Here is a 14,690-nt window from a genome sequence, read left to right on the forward strand (position 1 = left end):
TATTAAACAGCAGTAATAATAGCAAGAGCAACCTCAAAATCTTTTTAAATTATTTTTTTAATCTAAAAGTTTCATTGTATGGACTTTTTTTTTGATACTCCACAGTATCTATCAGACAGGGTGCAGTGTCCAGACACCGGGGTGGAGTACAGCTGGAGAGGACCTGATATCTGAAGCTAGATTTGAGAGAATATGGGAGAAGAAACAGTGAAGTACAGGTAAAGCACAGTAATTCACAGGGAAGTGGCTCCAAAGTTTTACATTCTATAGGTCTTTGTGTCATTACATATTTTGATCTCTATGCTTTTAGTGGCCTTGTGACGCTTTGAAATGTGTTTCCTGTAGGGATAATATGCAGAACATAAGTTGGTGCCAAACTAACATTTGAGATTCATGAGGAGACACTGGAATGGGCACTGACTCCTGCCCAAGGGAACCTGGAAGGCAGACAAAAGCTGATGAACTGCTTTGATGAAGGAGTCAGCAGAGTGTTGCTCCAGAATTGGGGGGACAAGGGATGCATGATGGTTTACTGTGGAGTAGATTGATGTCTGTGGAAGAGAGAACCAGCATGGAATTATCTTGAGTCTTTTCTAGTAATGCTACCAGATAAAGAGACTTGGGCAGATAGTTCTTGGATTTAAGGTACCTGAACTAACGGAACTGCAAGAGAGACAAGTCCAAAAGGGACATATACATAGTGCGGGAAAATTTCGCACAGGAATAAAGAACTTGGTCTTTAAATACCATATCATCAGAAAGGGCAAAACCAGCTTGGAAAATTTTTAACTCAAGTGAGAATTTAACCTCCCCGTTCCTCTTCTGGTCTCCAATTAATGTTGGAGGGACTTAGAAAGTTGGGAGAAGCAAGGCAAGAAACGGGAAAAGCAACTTCCCCACAGCAAGATTCCAGCCTAAAACAGGCCGAAGCAGGGGAAGAGAAAAAATATATTTGGTCAAGTCTTAGGTTTTAGTTATTACATGGGGCCAGGAATCACAATGTTTTAATTGAGACTATTTCTGACTTAATGTGTTGCTAGTTACCTAAGAGTGAACAGAGAAGTTATGGATTTACCGAAGTTGAGATCTAATGACACGATAAGATTACCTCCACTGAATAAAATTCAATGGGATGGCAGAAGAAAATCAGATTTCATTTTGATGATAATCCGTGTGTCATGTTTATTTAACGTACCAGTTTCACATGCTTCTCCACTGTCTTTCTGTACTACCCAGTAGAAAAATTTATCATAATACTTATTACTGATTTACTTGTCTGCCTCACTTAGAAGATGAATGATAAGATAGAAACTCATTCTAAAGAAAAGTCAGTAATAGGAAAATAGTTACGCTTCATAGAAAGTTTTCTATCAGGAATCAGGCTTGCTTGAAAGCAGGAAGGAAACTCTGATCTGCAGACATTTTTAGTTGAAAAGAAAAAAAAAATTCTTGTATTTGTCAGAATGCAACAAAAAAGGGAATTGTGAAACTATTGGCAGAAATATCTTTGTTTGTTGTGTAAACATTTCCTAATACACAGACTTTGCCTCAAGCATTCCTCAAGCGAATTGTTGTACTCCCTTGTTTGAAATGCTCAAATCAGCAAGCGTTCATCATTTGATCTTGTTATTTAAGTTATAGGGATAGATAAACCAGACTGATTTTCTTGGAAAGTTTTATGACCCGTATCAAACTTACTTTGAGCTTTAATACTACTGACAACAACAAATAGGAAAATGGAAAAATTAATGATGCAAAGGCTTCAACATTATAAGCAAGTTATTACATGTCTAAATCATTCTGAATATTTGAAAATGGAGCTGTTAAAAACCAGGAAACAAAAAGGACTCTCCAGTTTTGTTAACCTACCTTATTTTGAGATGAACTCATTTGGGAATAAAATAATGTTCTTTTAAAGGAAATGCTGATCTTAAGTAAAAACTTAACTGTTGCAGGCTGAATGCTCCAGGATTAGAAAAGCTGAGATGGAGTCAGGGGTGTAAGATGTTTGTTGGTGATTAACACCAGTGAAGGGCAGGGGAAGAAGCAGGATTAGGCAGAGGGAAAGTTAAACTGCAATACAGCCTTGACTGTGGGGATTCACAGTGCCTGGATAGACAAAATCTTGTATATCCTGCCTGGATGAGACTAATTGAAAGGCAAAGGAGTGCTGGGAATACTGCGCCTCCTTTGAAGTTTCTTCGCTGAAAGCGGCCAGATTCTTACTACAGCTTAAGGTTCTCCTCTAGGGAATAAATGTTTAAGTTTTGAAAAAAAAACAGGCACCTGTGGTGGTCGTACTTCACGGACTCCTTGCCTCCTTGTTTTGTGCTTGCGCTTGGTCTATTGATAGGACCCCAATAAAAGTGGAGACAAAGCTTGGCTCGAGGCCTTTCACCACTAGAGCGGTCTGGTCCCCAGGCCTCTCCTTTCTCCTACTAAGGTATCTGGAGTAATCTTTTCAATCGCATCTCACGGTTTGCTGCCCAAACCCGACACCCGACAAAGTCAACCCTGCCAGAAGCTCTAGAGTGCATATTGGCCAAAATTTGCCAAAAATTGCCAAAATTGCCAAAAATTACACCAAATGGCTGAGTGGTTTTATCTCCATCTTGCTTATTCAACAGATACGGGCTGTTTTGGGAAGGGTGAGACCTCTGTTGGCAGTTTTCTGCAGCTATGACTGACCCTCAAGTAGTTGACAACTAAAAGACTATTTTGCTGACCACCCTGTTTGTATCTGGTCATCCTTTCTTGATGAGGAGTGGGCCGTGCATTTATGCATTATCTGTATTATCTGCTACAAGTTTTGGATGCAGAAAGCTTAGTTAGCATAGACATGTACTTATTTACTGAGGATGTTTCTGTGTGTTCAACATTCAAAATAATTGACTATCATATTCCATGAAATTAAGTTTTACTATTCAGAAGTGTCTGCTTGAGGATTATTCAAGAAATGTATAGATAAATCAATCCTCTCTAACTCCCTAAACTTAAGGTGTTTATGTCTTCATGTTATATTTGCTCAATGAAAAAAAAATTGTAATTGTAGATAGAAATTTGAAAACAATTGAATATTGAGAGTATGTATAATCGCTATGAGCTATAACTGTCATATAACATAACATATGCATTCTAAAAGCTATTGTGCTGTGCAAAATAGGACAATAAAAGCTACATGCCTTATGGAAAAAATGGAGTTAGGGACACAACATTCAAAAACTTCATCAATGATGGGGCGCCTGGGTGGCATAGCGGTTAAGCGTCTGCCTTAGGCTCAGGGCGTGATCCCAGCATTATGAGATCAAGCCCCACATCAGGCTCCTCTGCTATGAGCCTGCTTCTTCCTCTCCCACTCCCCCTGCTTGTGTTCCCTCTCTCGCTGGCTGTCTCTATCTCTGTCGAATAAATAAATAAAATCTTTAAAAAAAAAATTTCATCAATGAAACTATTATGGTCTGAATGTTGTGCCTCCCTAAATTCATAATGTTGAAATTTTTACCTCCAAGATGATGATATTAGGAGGCGGGGTAGTGAGGGGATGATTACGTCTTGAGGACAGAGCCCTCATGAATGGGATTAGTGCCCTTACACAGGAGGCCTGAGATGGCTACCTCATCCCAGCCACCACGCGAGGACACAGTGAGAAGTGGCAGTCTTCACCCTGGAAAAAGGCTTTCACCAAAACTCAAACATGTTGTCACCCTGATCTCAGACTTCCAGCCTCCAGACCTGTGAGAAATAAATTTCTGTTGTTTTATAAGCTACCCACTCTCTGGCATTTTGATATAGCAACCTGAATGGACTAAGACACCCACATGTGTGCACACACACACACAGATGGGCCATGGTAAAAACATTAACACAGTCTACTTATGTGAAATTGTTAGGAAATGTACAAACACTACAATAAATATAGCATTTTCCCTTCAGAAAGACCTGAAGTTTGCTTGTGGAAGTGGTCATAGGAAGAGTTGCATCCTGTGAGTTAAAGATAAGTGATGGAAGAGGTTATCTGAGATTAGACAGAAAGTCATAACACCAAATGTGGATGGGTGTGCCTCATTTCCCTCTCTCTACCTTCCTCATCCTCCCTCCCTCTCTCATCCTCTCTCTCTCTCTCTCACACACACACACACATACACACACAGACGCACACACACATGCACACATGGTGTGTTTGGGATGGGAGATGTTATTCTTGCATGGGTTGGTTCAGCTGGGTGCACTTTTATGCATTCACTTACTGTTTCTCACCATTGAAATTATGTATAAACAATCTTGGGGCGCCTGGGTGGCACAGCGGTTAAGCGTCTGCCTTCGGCTCAGGGCGTGATCCCGGCGTTATGGGATCGAGCCCCACGTCAGGCTNACACACACATACACACACAGACGCACACACACATGCACACATGGTGTGTTTGGGATGGGAGATGTTATTCTTGCATGGGTTGGTTCAGCTGGGTGCACTTTTATGCATTCACCTACTGTTTCTCACCATTGAAATCATGTATAAACAATCTCGAAATTTGTTTTATGCTCAAATTGTTCCCATTATTGGAATAAATTTGCATTTCCAAAACAAACCTTATAGCAGAATGAGTGTACTTTTAAGACATGTTGTTTCCTCTTTGTTCTTTAATGGGAAGACATAGCTAATGATATGTTAGGTGTTTTCACTTAACAGCCATTTAATCATTTCTCAGTCAGTTTTCTGGGCAGCCTTGAGAGGTAAATGTTATTGTCTTCACTTTTATAGATAAGGAATAAACTGAGAGCGGTTAAGGAAATTTCCAAAGGTATTACAGTCCATCAATGATGGGGCAGAAAGAAATTCAAATCTGTCAAATTATAAAGCCTGTGTTCATTGTCCAGATTACATTGTGTCTGCATTTTTAAACAAAGTGAAGTGTGAGGCAAAAGTGGTAATCGAAAAAAATTTCTCCACTTGTATGGATCTACATTTTAATGCAATATTGGCAACTACATTTTCATACGGTATAAACATTAGCATACTGTTAAAATTTTTATGTTTCTTTATGTTGATTCTTAGCCATTTCCAAAGAAACTGCTATTTCCATGAATGACATTAAATATTTTTCTGCTGAAAATGCTTTTCCTTATCTACCTAATTTACATAATTCTTGAAAGAAAAGGAAATAATAGAAAATCTATGAGATTGTGAAAAAGTCTTGAATCACACATATACATTTTGCTCAATTTTCGGACATTACAGATAAGTTGTATATTCTACCAAAAAAACACAATAAATAGAGCAATTTAAAACCCATCATTAATACAGCTCAAATAACTTGCACTTCTCAATTTGTTATTTTTCATGATCTAATCTATGGAATANGACACCACTACTTTACAGCTAGCATCATTCCTTATATTTCTATGTGCATGATTTTAAGAAACTTAAAAGCACCTCTCTTCATCTCTTTTGAGTCCATAAATGATTGTTGAGGCCATAATTTTGTCATCTCTTTTGCTGCAGAGCCATATCATGACTTCAGAAAACATTTCTTTCCTCCATATATCAAAGTACATAAACATATGCTGCTTCCATAATTACCCTGCTTTTTTGCCAAAGGGTAGAAATTACAATTGGACAAAGTTTGGGGTCATTTAGAGTATACAATATCAAGTGTACAAATGAAACTTCTTATCTCAAATATAATTTTAAATACCTGACAATCGTAATATCCTAATTGATAAATTCATCTGAACAAATGTAGTTATACAAGTATATAGGTATTTTTATTTTTATAGGTGTATTTCTTTCCTCAAAAATAAGAATACCCTGCAAATGATCAATCTATTAAGTGGCTGTAGGCATTAAATCTTTGTGTGCTGTACTTTCACATATCTCTGTGTCTCTTTTTTCACTGTGAGTTTATGCTTATGCATTAATGTATATATATATGAAATACTGATTATACAGATACTCTTTTGAAACTGCTTCTCATTTATAATAAATCATGATAATCTTTTATGTCAATATATTTTCATATACAACATGGTTTCTGTAGGCCGAATATTATTTCATTATATGGAAACATGAAAATTTTTAAACAAGTCTATATTTTGACAGTACCTCTATTTTTCATTTTTTTTAATATTTTGAATAATACTATGAAGAACAACCAAAACTAGAAATGTGCACAAATGAATTCATACTCTCTTTAAGCTAAATACATAGAATAGAATTTTTAGGTGAAAGGGTATGCACTCCTTATGGTATTTGCAGTTATTTCTGAAAAGACCCACCACAATTGGAACAAATACATTTCTATACATGAGATTTCATTCTGTACTTCATAACCAATAACAAGTTGCATAATTTTAAAAGTTATATGCATTCCTTGATTGTCTACTGTATGTGATGCTTTTTTGTGCCTATTGTTACCTTGAAATTTCACCTGTTTTTCTCATTGTTCTTTTTCCAAGTTGATGTTTTTCTAAGTTAGTCTGTTTGAATTTGCCTATGCTAAGCACTTCATGTAAATGGAAAGTACCATCTGTGATCTTTGTGACTGGCAATTAGTAAGTTTTCAGGGTTCCTCCATATTGTAACATGGTCACTACTGCATTTTTTGTATTCCCAGTAGTATCCTGTTGTATAGATATACCACATTTTTGTTTTTTGTTCATCAGTTGTTGGGCATTAGATTTTTTTCCTCCACTTTTTAGCTATTATTAATAATGCTTGTATGAACATTTGTGTACAAACTTTTGTGTGGAAATACATCTTGATTTTTCTTGGGTATATACCTGGAGTGGATTTGCTGGATTACATCTATATTCCACTTTTTGACAAACTGCCAAACTGTTTTCCAAAGTGTGAATGAGTGCTCAGTTTCTCGCGTTCTCATGAAAATTTGTAACAGTATGTATGTATCTATGTTTTTATTTATTTTTTGCCACCCTAGTGCATGTGCAGTAGTATCTCATTGCAGTTTTGATCTGTGCTTCCCTACAAATGATGTTAAGCATCACTTCATGTGGTTAGAGGACATTTGTATATCTTCTTTGGAGCAATGTCTTTTCAAATCCTCAGCCCATTTTTAATTTGGGTTGCTTGTCTTTTTATATTGAGTTGTGACCATTGTTTATATAATCTGGATACAAATATCTTCTCGGATATGTGATTTGGAAATATTTTCTCCCATTCAGTGGATTATCTTTTCACTTTTTTTGTTGGCGCTCTTTGAAGCACAAAGTTTAGCTTTGATGTAATCCTATTTATCTGTTTTCTTCTGTTGCTTGTGTCATATCTAAGACACCATTGCCTAGCCAGGTCAGAGAGACTTCGTCTTTAGCTTTGATGTAATCCTATTTATCTGTTTTCTTCTGTTGCTTGTGTCATATCTAAGACACCATTGCCTAGCCGGGTCAGAAAGACTTCGTCTTATGTTTCCTTCTAGAGTTTTGTAGTTTTAGTTCTTTCATTTAGATCTATGAACAATTTTGAGTTAATTTTTATGTGTGAAGTAGGAATTCAATTTTATTCATTTGTGTATGGATATTCAGTTGTCCCAGCACCATTTGCTGAAGAGACTTTTCCACTGAATTGTCTTGACACACTTGTTAAAAATCCATTGACTGTAAATGCAAGTGTTTATTTGTGGACTCTAATTTCTACTCCATTGATCCATATGTCTGTTTATGACAATACCGCACTGCATCAATTACTATAGCTTTGTAGTAAGTTTTGAAACAGGGCTGCATGAATGTTCTAACCCTGTTCTTCTTTATTCAGATTGTTTTGGCTATTCTGAGTAGCCATATAAATTTTAGGATCAATGTGTCAATTCCTGCAAAAAAAGGCAACTGGGATTTTGAAAGAGATTGGGTTGAATCTGTAGATCAATTTGGGGATTACTGTCATATTAACAATGTTGTGTCTTTTGATCCCTGAACACAGGCTGTCTGTTTATTGAGGTCTTCTTTAATTTCTCTTAACAATGGTTTCCAATGATTTTCATGTATAATATACCAAGTTGTATCATATAAAAAGGTTTCTTTGTCAGTCACAGACTAACAAAGACATGATTGTGAGATCATGATCCAGCTTCTTTAAGCTTTGGCTAGAAAGTAAAACATACCATTCTGTGTGCAGCTTTTTGCTCATAGCTAGTGGGGTGACCCTACCTTAACAGCAAGGGCTTGGGGAATGGGGAGAGAATGGATGGAGTGCTTCCTGAGCACCTCTGACACAAGACACAACACTAATGTAGGAAAGAAAGAAACATCAGGTTTTATTGTTACGCAAGGGGAAAAAAAGAGATGAGAAACTGTGTTTATTCTAACATTTGTGTGAAATGAGAGTTATATGCATAGATATGTTTAAATTTGTGTGGGAAATAAATGGCATGGCACAACACAAAAACTGATAACTATATTTGCCTCTAGGGAAGTAAACTTGAGTGTGGGACAGGATTGGATATGAAATTTACTTTTAGCTTTATACCATATTTTACTTTTTGAACTTTGTGCATTTTATCATAGTAAGCAACATAAAAAATACTAAAACCTGATATCATTTTCATTAAAATCAGGAACAAGCAGGAGATACACAGAAATATTTAATATTATTGTAAAGGCTTGAGATAACAATATTAGATGAGAAAATATACTAATAAACATAAATAATTAAAAAGAATATGTTTTTATTTGTAGATGACATGATGGATTTCCCAGAAGAAACAGACTCTTAACTATGGAGAACAAGGTGATGGTCACCAGATGGGAGGTAAGTGGGGGGGTATGGATTGGATAGGTGATGGAGATTAAGGAGAGCACTTGCCATGATGAGCACGGGGTGTTTATGTAAGTGTTGAGTCACTAAATTGTACACCTGAAACTAATATTACATTGTATGTTAACTAACTGTAATTTAAATAAAAAGTTTTTAAAAATAAATAAATAATAAAAACTATTACAGAATTAACTTTAAAATGTTGGTAATTTCCCTAAATATAGGATGTAGATTCAAAACCAGATTTCCTCTTCACTGGCATTAACACTGTAAGTTAATTAAGAGCCTATATAAATAATAATAGCTATAAAATGTTTTAAAATAAGTAAGACTATATTTAGCATAAAAGTTAAAAGATCTATATGAAAAATAATAAAACTATTATAAAATATATAAACTAGATTTTTTAAACTATATCAACACATCATATTCCAGAAGAAGAAGGCTTAATATCATTTAAATGTCAAATTTGAGAATTTAAATATGATATGAAACAATTCCACTCAGAATTTTATTTGAATAATTTTAGGAGTTGAGAAATGCTTTTGCTAAACAATGGTTTAGCAATTCAATAGAAGTTTGAGAATAATGAAAAAATGTAAAAGGAGGGAAGTAAGAACAGTTATCAGTTATCAAAACTTGGTTCAATGGTATAATAAGCAAAATTGTATTATGACAGAGAAATTAAGTATATTAGTAGAACAGTAAAGAGACTGGAAATAACTATAAGTATACCTGAGACTTTGTATATGATGAGGTAATGCTTCATTTCAGAAATGCAGCATAGCGTAATACAATAAAATCACAACAGGCATATCTTACTATTCTTCTGCAAGAGAATGATCGACCTCTATCCCACACTGTACATAGAGTTCTTTAATGTGAGTGATATTTCCCTAAATAAGGCAGCAAACCCAGAGCCCAATAAGAAAATATTGAGAAAAAATGGGGCACCTGGGTGGCCAGTCAGTTAAGTGTCCAACTCTTGATTTCAGCTCAGGTCATGATCTCAGTGTTGTGAGATTGAGGCCCACATCAGGCTCACCACTGGGTATGGCGTCTGCTTAAGATTCTCTCTCCCTCTTCCTCTGCCTTCCCCCACCCCCCACTCACCTCCTCTCTTTCTTTCTCTCTAAAAGAAAAAAAAAGAAAGAAAAAGAAAAAAAAGAAAATATTGAAGAAGAATGGACCATGAATTAAACCTCATTCAAACCATGCCAATTTTTTTAAAAAACAACAAGTTACTTCTAGAAACCCATGTATAACTCTAAAGAAAACCTTCTCATGAGATTTCAATTTACATAAACCAAAAATAAACACATGCCATACTTGAATTTGTGAAAGGAAAAAAGTCTATAAAAAGAAGCTTCCATGTAGACTATATATCTAACCATAATAAAAGATTTATATATAAAACAAAAATTGTCCAAAACATATTTATCTTTTTCAGTAAATAAGTTGAAATCAATTCATTGAAATATCATAGTACCTTATTTTAATTAAATAGCAAAAATCAAAATATATTTTGTTGAAATACAATTATATAAAATCTGTTTAGAGATGTTTCTTTTGGCTTTGAATTTTGGAAACTTTTATTTTGTAACTAAAATAATATTTGAGAAAGTCATTTCCTATCTTTGGTCTTTAAATTCCAGTTGTCAGGGTACCTGGATGGCTTAGTTGGTTAAGCGTCTGTCTTCTGCTCAGGTCATAATTCTGGGGTCCTGGAATTATGCCCCGCATCAGGCTCCCCCCATCTGGCTCCCTGCTCGGTGGGGAGCCTGCTTCTCCCTCTCCCTCTCCCTGCTGCTCCCCCTGCTTGTGCTCTCTCTCTGTCAAAAAAGTAAATAAAATCTTTAAAAAAAAATTCCAGTTGAAAATAAATTTAAACATTTTGTAGCTCCTGCTTCTCTGCCATCCACAATGAAAGAAGTATCAGTTGTAAAGAATCAACAGTACAGAATCAGATCTCTATATACATGCAATCACTCTAAGACAAAGGTGACGCTGCAAGAGAGTGAGGAAGTAATGGTCTTTCAATAAATGATGTTAGGTCAATTGCCTTGCCAAAAAAAAAAAAAAAGGGTAAATTACTATCTTACATCATACATGAAAATCAACTCCAGAGGAATTGCAGATTGAAATGTGAAAAATAAAACCAAATATTTTAGAAGAAAACATGAGAGAATAGCTTCATAGCCATATGGTATGCAATATTTTCTTAAATAGGATGAACACAGCTTTAATTATAACCAAAATAAAAGTTATTAGACTACATTAAGATCAACTCCCTCCAGTAAGAGTGTGAATAGGCAGCCCACAGAGTGAGATATTTGTAATACATATATTTGCAAATGACTTGTCAGGATATATTTAAAGAACCCTTGGAAATCAGTAAGAAAAAGACAGAAATCCAATAGAAAATTAAGCAAAAGATTTAGACAATCACTTTTAAAAAAGGATATTCAAATGGCCAATAAATACGTGTTTAAATTCATTCATCTTCAAAAATTACAAAATGTAACTACAATATGCTACTATTAAAATGAAACAGAAGTCAATGCCAAATGTTGTTAAAGTTGTGGAAACATAAATTGATATAATGACTTTGAAAACCAGTTTGGCACTATTTATTAGCAGTGATCATTTGCACACACTATCCTTTTGCAATTCCACTTCGAAGTATGAACTCAACAGAAATATATACACACATTCACCGAATTACAGAATGCTCACATCAGCATTGTATATAATAGCTAAAAACTGAAACTAGCTGTATTCCTACTGGCAGTAAAATGGATAAAAATATATTGTATATTCACATGTGGGATAATAATATATGAGACTTAGCATACTGTGAATGCCTTCACTGGTATGGCTGAACCTCACAAATACAGTATTGCATGAAGGAAGTCGTACCCAAAAGAGTTCATACTGTCAGAGTCCTTTTGCATATCGTTCAAAAACAAAAGAATCTTCATTATGTTAGAAGTCAAAAAGCAGTTTTCCTTTATTATGTGATTGCCTTGTATGGGAGTCCCAGTAAAGCTGTCCTTTGATCCGGCTGCTGGTCACATGGGTGTGTTTGGTTTATGAGAGGTCACCCAGCTCTACCCTCAAGATTCGTGCACTCTCCTTCATATACCTTATTCCTCAATAAAAAGTTCAAAAAATACTAAGAAGTCTAGCCCAGAGTAATTTTGGAATATATTCTCTGCATTAACCTATTTAGTCACATAGAGAGATACTAGAATATTCCAAACTGAAAAAGGAAAGTAGAAACATTGGGAACCACAATCCTCTGAGCATAATACAACTTTTCATTTCATATAGTGAAATTAAGTGGAAATTTTTGTCTCAAATTAGCCCACTATATCTTGAAAAAAAATTTTTTTTTTGGAAGTTAGCATTTTGGGCTTTCTTATTGATTCATAAATCTTTATGTATCCTGTAAGTGTTTGTGCCATCTTTTCATTAGCTGTACTGGATCTGCAGCAAGCCCATCCATCAGGACAGCAGATGTACACAGTGTTATGCATTTAAACAGTGATCAAAATGTGGGAAAGTAAAGCATAAATAAGTAGATAAGGCTTGTTATATCAGGGCTCCTACATCAAAACAATGTTTTGACTGGAAACAGTTCTTAATAATAATTTCATATCCTAACCTATGGGGAAAATTCCATTTATTGTACCTGCTATGGGTATGAATTTTCAGTCCAACTTTCATATTAAGGCTGCAGTGAACAGATTCTTTGTAAAGATGAACCCAGTAATTCATTTCTTGGACCAGTCATAAAAACCCTATCAAACTTGACTAAATTCGAAATAATAGTCACTTGCCTGGTAATCTGTATTCAATGTTATGCGATATATCAGTTTTTCTAAATCTGATGGCTCACTTAGGTCAGTAATCCTGGCTTTATATTTCACTACTAATAATGCTAAGAAATTGAATGAAAATAGACTTTCAGATCCAATCTGGAGTAAATAGATATAGGGATTTTCTGAGTCTCTTTAGACATTTAAATTCAAGTTACATCAAAAACTCATCAATATTTTCTATTCTAATAGTTATTAGTGTATGAATAAGGTTTGCCATCAGTTCCTTCATTTTTTCAAGAGCAACTCAGTGAAATAAATTCTTTGAATCTCCAATTTTCTTTAAAGTATTTCTAAGTATTTATAATTAAAGAATCATGATTCCTTATAAAACTATTGGGATTAAACAATTGGAATTTAAGATGTTAATTTCAGCAACTAGAAAACTATACTAGCTTTTTAATATGTTATTTTGACAAAGAATATGTTAGACAAATGTAATAAACGTGTACCCTTACAAATTAATGATTAGTAATAGCATATGATGAATAGTAGCCCATGTCTTTTACATGCTGGTCAAATTTAAATTATATCTGAACTATTGTATGGCCCAAACCCTGTCATGCTGTTTCTAGCTCAGTGTTTTTTCACATTCAGATTTTTCTGTCTTAATTTTCCAAACAATACCTTTTAGCCCAATTCCTCATTACCTTTTCCTTCCTTAATTGCCTCCATTTGAATGAAAAATATTGTCATGCACCAAATATTAAAAAAAATATGAGGGTGACCATATCTCCTGGATTGCTTTGGACAACACTTTTTGTCCAGGTCTAATTGTTAATACTGCCTCATTTTCCTGTCAAAAGTGTCCCATTTAGATGCCAAATTACATGGCAACATAATCATCTATGATTATTCCAGAGGTAATCATTGTATCCTGTGAATTTTATTTCTAAAATATACCTGAAATCCAGCCTCTTCTCTCCATCTCTACTGCCACCACTCTAGGTCAGCTACCAGACTTCTGGAACGGTTTCTATTTGCACTTTCCCCTTTTCCCCCTTTTACAGTAGAACCAGAAATCTTCTTAAAGCAAAGCAAATGCCTATTTTTAGTTGTTTTTATGGCTCTTAGAATGAAATCTAAGCTTCTTATTCTAAGTCCCTATCTGACCCAGTCTTTGCCAGTATCCCTGGCCTCATGAAAAAAGAGCAAGGTATGTTTGAGAAACCTCGTCTTTAAGGTTTTTATTTGTGTCAACTCTTGAGAGGTCTTTGCCATTCAAAAAATCTATGCATTCCCTTTTTATTCTCTATCATATTGCCATATTTATTTCTTTCATAACTCTTATAATAATTTGGTAAAAAATGGCTTTTTGCTCATTTTCTTCCTGTCTGTTCCATGAGAACAAATTGTTCACTAGTCCATGTTAAGTGGTGAGCAAAGTGTCAGGCACATAGTGGTATTTTTAGCAACCGGCAAGTATATTTATTTCAAAAACCTAATTTGCTCTGAACCTCTTCCAGGTAATGGAGTATGGTTAGGAAGACATGTGCGATCTTTACCCTCAATATACATATTCCAGTGTGATAAAACTGACATGTGCTGTGAAGAACAGAAAATTAGAGTAGTGTATTAAAGTGAGACCAGAGGAGAAACCCTCTGCTTTCACTTCAGCGCTCAGAGAAGGCCTCAATGAGAAAATGCTATTAGATGTGAGACCTACACAATGAGTAAGGGAGAGCTGTATGAAAAGACTTGCCAGAAAAGGAAGGAAGGAAGGAAGGAAGGAAGGAAGGAAGGAAGGAAGGAAGGAAAGAAAGAGACCTGCAAGGAGTTGGAAAAACTTGTACGAAGCCCCTGAAACCAGAAGGCACTTGGCATATTAAAAACAGAAAGATGAGTTTGATGACCAGGCAAAAAATTTATTCAATCTTTCGTGTAATTCAGTAGATATTTATAAAGCATCTACTGTATGCCACTGATTGCTCTAGGCTTTTGGGATACATCAGTGAATACAATAAGGAAATATCTCTACCCCTGGGACCTTCACAATTCTAAAGAAGGAAGAGTAAATTATGATATTTAATAGCAAAATAACTAGG

The 14,690-nt window shown here is 35.1% G+C and overlaps 1 pseudogene; it reads right to left on the reverse strand.

Annotated features, from left to right (window-relative positions):
• Positions 1 to 2,068: 2,068 nt before the first annotated feature.
• LOC117797285 overlaps positions 2,069 to 14,690 on the reverse strand; it is a 137,709-nt pseudogene continuing 125,087 nt past the window's right edge.

The sequence above is a fragment of the Ailuropoda melanoleuca genome, chromosome 20 (genome assembly GCF_002007445.2).
Source record: "Ailuropoda melanoleuca isolate Jingjing chromosome 20, ASM200744v2, whole genome shotgun sequence".
NCBI lineage: Eukaryota > Metazoa > Chordata > Mammalia > Carnivora > Ursidae > Ailuropoda > Ailuropoda melanoleuca.